This window comes from Pygocentrus nattereri, chromosome 10, assembly GCF_015220715.1.
Source record: "Pygocentrus nattereri isolate fPygNat1 chromosome 10, fPygNat1.pri, whole genome shotgun sequence".
In the NCBI taxonomy this organism is placed as follows: Eukaryota; Metazoa; Chordata; class Actinopteri; order Characiformes; family Serrasalmidae; genus Pygocentrus; species Pygocentrus nattereri.
This window is the reverse complement of record NC_051220.1, coordinates 13,162,316-13,170,384: the sequence shown is the minus strand read 5'-3', so window position 1 is coordinate 13,170,384 and position 8,069 is coordinate 13,162,316. Positions and strand designations below refer to the sequence as shown.

Sequence of the window (8,069 nt, the reverse complement as noted above, 5' to 3'; positions counted from 1 at the left end):
TACATGAGTGTGTTAGTGAAGTAGAGGAGTGTGTGTTAGTAAAGTAGAGGAGTGTTTGTTAGTGAAATAGAGGAGTGTGTGATAGTGAAGTACAGGAGAGTGTGTTAGTAAAGTAGAGGAGTGTGTAGTAATGAAGTAGAGGAGTGTGGTAGAGAAGTAGAGGAGTGTGTGATAGTGAAGTAGAAGAGTGTGCTTTAGAGAAACAGAGGAGTCTGTGTTAGGTAAGTACAGGAGTGAGTGTTCGAGAAATAGAATAGTGTGTTTTAGTGAAGTAGAGGAGTGAGTGTTAGTGAAGAAGAGGAGTGTGTTTTAGAGGAATAGAGGAGTGTGTTAGAAGAACAGAGGAGTTATGGGTTAAAGAAGTAGAGGAGTGGGCGTTAGAGAAATAGATGAGTGTGTGTGAGTGAAGTAGAGGAGTGTGTTTTAGACAAATACAGGAGTGTGTGTTAGGTAAGTACAGGACTGTGTGTTTCAAAAATAGAGTAGTGTGTGTTAAAGAAGTAGAGCAGTGTGTGTTAGTGAAGTAGAGTAGCGTATTAGAGAAATAGAGGAGTGTGAGTTAGATAAGTAGAGAATTGTGTGCTAGAGAAGGAGTATCTGTTAGTGAAGTAGAGGAGTGGATATTAAAGAAATAGAAGAATGTGTGTTAGTGAAAAAGAAGAGTGTGTGTTAGAGGAGTAGAGGAGTGGTTATTAGAGAAATAGAGGAGTGTGTGTTAGTGAAGTAGAAGAGTGTGTATAGTGAAGTGGAGGAGTGTGTGTCAGAGAAAAAGATTAGTGTGTGTTAGCAAAGTACAGGAGTGTGGGTTAGTGTAGTAGAGGAGTGTGTGTTAGTAGAGTAGTGTGTTTTCGAGAAATAGAGGAGTGTGTGTTAATGAAGGAGAGGAGTGTGTGTTTGAGAAATAGAGGAGTGTGTGTTAGAGAAGAAGAGGAATGTCTGTCTATGAAATAGAGGAGTGTGTGTTATTGAAGTAGAGCAGTGTGTATTAGTGAGGTAGGGGAGCGTATTAGAGAAATAAATGAGTGTGTGTTCGAGAAGTAGGGGAGAGTGTGTAAAAGAAATAGAGGAGTGTTTTTGTGAAGCAGAGGAGTGTTTGTTAGAGAAATAGATGATTGTGTGTTAGAGAAGTAGGGGGGAGTGTGTAAAAGAAATAGAGGAGTGTTTTTGTGAAGCAGAGGAGTGTTTGTTAGAGAAATAGATGATTGTGTGTTAGAGAAGTAGGGGAGAGTGTGTAAAAGAAATAGAGGAGTGTTTTTGTGAAGCAGAGGAGTGTTTGTTAGTGAAATAGAGGAATGTGTGTTAGTAAAGTTTCAGAGTGTTTGCTGTTGAAGTAGAGAAGTGTGTGTTAGTGAAGTAGAGGAGTGTGTGTTAGTGAAATGGAGGACTGTTTCTCAGAGAAATAAAGGAGTGTGTGTTAGAGAAGTAGAGGATTGTGTTTTAGAGAAGTAGAGGAGGGTGGTAGAAAAGGAGAGGAGTGTGTGTTCAAGACATAGAGGGGTGTGTGTTAGTAAAGTTTAGGAGTGTTATTGAAGTAGAGGAGTGTGTGTTAGTGAAATAGAGGTGTGTTGTTGAAGAAGAGGAGTGTGTGTTAGAGAAAAGAGGAGTGTATGTTAGGGAAGTACAGGAGTGTGTTAGAGAAGTAGAGAAATGTGTGTTAGTGAAGTAGAGGCGTGTGTGTTAGTGAAGTAGAGGCGTGTGTGTTAGTGAAGTAGAGGCGTGTGTGTTAGTGAAGTAGAGGAGTGTGTGTTAGAGAAATAGAGGAGTGTGTGTTAGAGAAATAGAGGAGTGTGTGTTAGAGAAATAGAGGTTTGTGTGTAAGAAAAATATAGTGTGTGTTACTGAAGTAGAGGATTGTATGTTAGTGAAGTAGTGGAGTGTGTGTTTGAGATGTAGAGGATTTTGTGTTAGAGAAATAAAGGAATGTATTAAAGAAATAGAGGTGTGTGTTAGTGAAGTAGAGGAGTGTGTGTTAGAGAAAAGAGAAGTGTGTGTTAGGGAAGTAGAGGAGTGTGTGTTAATGAAGGGGAGCAGTGTGTGTTAGTGAGGTAGAGGAGTGTATTAGAGAAATAGAGGAGTGTGTGTTATCGAAGTAGAGAAGTGTATGTTAGTGAGGAAGAGGAGTGTATTAGAGAAATAGAGGAGTGTGTGTTCGAGAAGTAGGGGAGAGTGTGTAAAAGAAATAGAGGAGTGTTTTTATGAAGCAGAGGAGTGTTTGTTAGAGAAATAGATGATTGTCTATTAGAGAAGTACAGGAGTGTGTTAATGAAGTAGAGGAGTGTGTGTTAGTAAAGTAGAGGAGTGTTTGTTATTGAAGTAGAGGAGTGTCATGCATTCTGCGAAGGAGCGGTACTTCATCTCCCAGAGTGCTAGGGGAGACCATGTGATCGATCACGTGATAGGGGACTCAGCCTTTGAAAACTCCAAACCCCTATATTCTCAGACAGGTCACGTGGTTTCCCCATGCACCTATCAGCGCTCTCAGTCACCGGATTATTGAACTCTTCACCTGATGCTCATCCCCTGCTAATATTTAAGCAGGGGTTCAGGTTGAAAACTTCACGAAGTATTGTTTAGACAATCACTGAGCGTTCTTTGATTCTGCTATTCTGTATATTTTGTGTATCGAACCTTGGATGTATTTTCCCGTGTATGATTTGTGTTTTTGCCCCTTGGATACTGTTGCCCTGTTTCGGATGGTTTCTTGTTATCGATTACTGGACTGGATATTATACTGTGAGTTGTGTTTTTCCCTTTGGACTGAGTGGATCATTAAAGTCACCGCACTTTATCTGCGAGTGTCTGCCAATCTGTCTGACCGTCACAGAATACTTCGCCACTATGCAGACGGCAGAGAAGGACGCTATCCAAAGGGCGCTCTCGGAGCAGGGACAACTCTTGGGACAACATCAGATTGTTCTCTCAGGAGAAACACGGTCTTTGGAATCCCTGAGTAATCAACAGTCGGAACAGCAAGCTCAGCTGGTGCAGCTCGTGAATAGCATCAAAGAAATGTCCGGTCACTTCCGCGCCACAAATCTGACTGATCAGCCGGCGGTGCTCGCACCTACTTCCCCAGCCGCTGCTACTCCACAAACTACATTTCCGGTTAGTAAGCCCGATAAATTTTCAGGCGATCCGGATCAGTGTAGAGGTTTCCTGTTACAATGCTCAGTGTTTTTTGATAATTCACCCGTCGCTACAGACCAAGCAAAAATATCGTTTGTGGTATCAAGACTAGCTGGTAAAGCATTAGACTGGGCTACTGCTAGCTGGTCCTCGTTTAGTAACTGGACCTATGCACATTTTTTGAAGGAATTCAGACTCGTTTTTGATCACCCCTATGAGGGAAAAGTGAGTGGAGAACGTTTAGCCCAGTTACGACAGGGATCACATTCTGTGTGTGGCAGAGCGGCGTAAATTTTGTTAATGCACGACTACGCCACCTAGAGGTGATTTCACCTCTAAGAAAAAAAATGGCACTTAAGGCCTAGAGAAGAAAAGACACCCAGGTTCAACACACTCAAAGGCCAGAGACGGGGTACAATCATTTAATAGAGATTTATTGACAATTATTTTAAAACATCTTTTCCACCAGGCAGACCAGGAATTCCCTTCTTGGAGAATCAATATAAAAAAAAGAACTAGCAATAATTTATTTAAACTACCAGTAACAATTTAGGAAGGAACTGGGTTAAGGGCTTACCACGACCGAAGGAAGTACAGGGATAGGAATATCCTCTACACTACAAACCACACATGTCAGTGCCACACATCTCAATCACACCCAACGTGCTCCACACTACAGGAAAGGTGAATAGAATTCCACATCCCCAAGTCAGATGCTTGGCCCCCAGCTCCTATCCAACAAAGAGACAAAAAGATTTTAAAAAAAACACAGCCAAGAAGGGGATCCCGTGCTCCCATACAGTTCTGCTGGTTCTTCAAAAAATAAAAAAACAAAATAAAGTTGTTAAAGTAAGCCAACAAATAAAGCAAACATACCAAAATCAGTTAAACAAAAGAAAAAAAAAACAACCCAGAGAAGTAAATCAGGAATAAACCCCAAAATTAAGCCAAAACAGATCCAAATTAATAAATCAGGATAGAGATCAAAAAACAAGCAAAATTAGTAAATCAGGATTAAACCTCAAAATTAAGCCAAAGCAAATTCAAATTAATAAATCAGGATAGAAATCAAAAACAAGCAAAATTAGCAACTCAAAAATAACCAATGAACAATAAAGTAAAAATTAAATTAATCACAAACCTTAACCCCACAAAATAACAAAAAAACAAAATTAAGATAAGAAAGTAGAAAAGAAAACCAAAACCAGAATAACTCAAAATAACTAAACAAAACAAAACTTAATGCAACACCAAAAAAACTTAAATAAACCCAGGCAAAACAGCAGCACCGTGAGGAGCTGAAATCAGTCCGCACAATCTGGACAATAAAACCTAAAACAATACACAGAATTACCATAAATTTAGTTAATATTTGATTTAAAAGTCAATGCAGCTTGCATACTTACCAGCACAGCATCAATTTCTGCCAGCAGCCACAGCAAACAATGGCCACAGCAGACAGCAGCAGGTAATAACACACAGCAGCTCCAGCTGACAATGGCTACAGCAAACAGCTCCAGCAGACAATGCCCGCAGCAAGGCAGCACAATCACTAACACTATCCCACCACCCAAGAAATAAGGTTAGCCAAAAGCTGTACTCACTGCCAGAACATATATAAAAGGAAACAGGCAGAAATTACCTTTCTAAAGTGAAAGTGCCCAGGCAACATCAGAGATGCATACCACAGCGCTGAGCCGGCAATCGAATACGAGCCCGCGACTACAAACAAATACGAGGAGTTAGTAATTAAGCCAACTACCACGTTATCCCGTAATGCTGTGAACAGATACCTTAAACTCATGAGAAGTAATCCAAACAGTCACGCTAAACTCCACGCTGAACGCTGCCGGCACGGAAGTCACAGCAGAAAGGAGGGGGGACAGGAAGCGCACCAAAAGTAGTCGTCCCCCTGCCCATATATAGGGTACAAAGGGGCCGCCCAGTAATTTAAACGCGGCCACGCAGCTTCACAAGCAACGTAGGTGGAGTCGCAAAACCCCACCTGCTACATGTGGTAGAGTACGCCTTAGAGTTCAGAACTCTCGCTGCCAGCAGTGGCTGGAATGAAGCTGCCCTTTTGGTGACATTCAGGCAAGGATTGAAACCAGAAATCCTTAATGAACTTGCTAGCAGGGATGAAGATTTAAGTTTGGATCAGTTAATATCATTGGCAATAATGCTGTGTGACTCATCCCGATTATCACAAGAGGAGAGACAACATCGTCTCTCCCATCATTTATGTCTGTTCTGTGGGCAACCCGATCATCGTATAAGAGAGTGTCGCAGGAGGACCTCTCAAAGCAAGGCGCCGACCCCTGGAAAGCACGCGGAGTTTACTCTACTACCGGTGCGGTTGTGCCTTCACCATAATAATATTATCGTTTCAGGATTGATCGACTCAGGAGCTGAGGGGAATTTCATCAATACTTGGATTGTGAAGAAGCTACAGATCCCTGTACAAAACCTACAACAGACCCTTAAAGTTACTGCTTTGGATGGCGATCCTGTGGGGCCTAGCCCCATCACCCAGGCCACTATGAAAACCTATCGTTTCTCATATTGGAGCAATCAGATTTTGAAGTGATTTTGGGACTTCCATGGTTGGAGAAACATAATCCTACAATTTCCTGGACAGAGCGTACTGTAACAAAATGGTCAGACTATTGTGTGCAAAATTGTATTGGTATGCCGTCCCTTTCTCTCAGGTCCACAACCATTGAAAGCCCTGATTCGAATTCTACGTTTAGTATTCCTTCTGAATATCTGGATTTAAAGGAAGTGTTCGAAAAGAAAAATGCCACCCAACTGCCATCCCACAGACCTTATGATTGTGCCATTGAACTGGTTTCAGAGCCAATACTGCCCAAAGCCCGAATATATCCCCTAACGCAGGAAGAACAAAAAGCTCTGGATGTGTATATCAATGAAGCTCTGGAACAAGGTTTTATCAGGCCTTCCACCTCTCCGATAGCCTCAAGTTTCTTCTTCATCAAGAAGAAAGATGGGGGCTTAAGGCCCTGTATAGACTACCGAGCACTCAGTCAGATCTCTAAGGCCTACCCATACCCTTTGCCTTTAGTTCCAGTAGCACTAGAACAGCTCCAAGATGTGCAGTACTTTACCAAACTTGACCTCCGGAGCGCGTATAATTTGGTAAGGGTGAAAGAAGGTGATGAATGGAAGACTGCCTTCGTGACCACTAGGGGGCACTATGAATATTTGGTTATGCCTTTCGGACTCTCTGTCGCCCCCTCTGTCTTCCAGGCATTCATAAATGATGTCCTTAGAGACATGTTAGGTAAATTCGTGATCGCATACCTTGATGATATTTTGGTATATTCCCCCTCCTGGGAAACCCATGTATCCCACGTCAGAGAGGTATTGAAAAGATTGTTAAAAAATAACTTGTTCCTAAAAGGAGAGAAGTGTGAATTTCATTTGCGTTCGGTCGCATTTCTGGGGTATATTATTAGTCCACAAGGAATTGTTATGGACGATCACAAGGTTGAAGCAGTATTGGATTGGCCACAACCCAAGTCTGTAAAGGAGTTGCAGAAGTTTTTGGGATTCTCCAATTTTTATCGTAGGTTTATTAGAAATTATAGTACTATCGCCGCCCCTCTGACCTCTTTGCTAAAAGGAAATCCCAAGAAATTAGCCTGGAATGAGGATGCAGAAAAGGCATTCCAAAACCTTAAAATGGCCTTTACTAATGCCCCGGTTTTAACACATCCGGATCCAGAACAGCCATTTGTGGTAGAAGTAGATGCTTCAGAAACAGGAGTAGGGGCTGTTCTATCGCAGAGGACCGGGTCTCCAATGAAGTTACACCCCATTGCGTTCTATTCCCATAAGATGTCCCCAACGGAGAGAAATTACGGAATCGGGGATCGAGAATTATTAGCCATTAAACTAGCACTGGAAGAATGGCGACACTGGCTAGAAGGTGCCAATCATCCATTCACGGTTTTAACTGACCATAAGAATTTAGAGTATCTTAGGACAGCCAAGAGATTGAATGCACGACAGGCTAGGTGGTCTTTGTTTTTCTCGCGCTTCCGATTTAGCATAACCTATAGACCGGGGACCCGCAACACAAAAGCCGATGCTCTGTCTCGGAAGTTTTCCACTGGAGGTATTCTGGACCCTGAAAAATGGTCACATCCGATTCTTCCCCCAGAAGTTAGAATCTCATCCATTCGTTGGAGGATAGATGAAGAGATTGAGGAGGCCCTATCACAGGTTACTATACCTGAGCAGTGTCCCCCAGAGAAGCTATATGTTCCCCCATCTTTCCGAGCAGAGCTCATCACATGGGCACACTCCTCTTTGACATCAGGGCACCCAGGTGAGACTCGGACACAGCAACTCTTGGTCAATAGATATTGGTGGGAAACCATGCTCCAAGACATTCACTCCTTTGTGGCATCGTGCTCCGTTTGTGCTCAATGTAAAATGCCAAAGACGTTACCAGCGGGGAAACTGTTACCTCTACCGATCCCTAACAGACCATGGTCGCACATAGCTCTGGATTTTGTGACGGACTTGCCCAGATCGCAGAATTTTACCACTATTATGACAGTGGTAGACCGATTTTCTAAAGGAGTAAGGTTTATACCCTTTGAAGCCCTTCCTAGTGCCTTTCAAACTGCTGAAATTTTATTCCAGTTAGTGTTCCGGTTTTACGGGATCCCTGAAAACATAGTCTCCGATAGAGGACCACAGTTCACGTCTAAGGTATGGACTGCATTCTTTGAACACTTGGGGGTTTCACTTAGTCTATCCTCGGGTTACCATCCGGAATCCAACGGACAATGTGAACGGGTCAACCAGGAGCTGGGGAAATTCCTAAGGCTGTTCTGTCTAGACAACCCAGTAGACTGGTCAAAGTATTTGCTCTGGGCGGAAATGGCACAGAACTCCTTAATCAGTTCTGCTAC

At 42.6% G+C, this 8,069-nt stretch overlaps 1 long non-coding RNA gene across 1 annotated transcript; it reads right to left on the bottom strand.

Annotated features, from left to right (window-relative positions):
* Positions 1 to 3,539: 3,539 nt before the first annotated feature.
* Positions 3,540 to 5,098, bottom strand: LOC119264171. The gene is made up of 3 exons (XR_005130840.1): positions 4,769 to 5,098; positions 4,533 to 4,684; positions 3,540 to 3,857 (listed from the first exon to the last, which is right to left on the bottom strand). It is a non-coding gene; the product is annotated as an uncharacterized LOC119264171 (long non-coding RNA).
* Between the last annotated feature and the right edge of the window lie 2,971 nt (positions 5,099 to 8,069).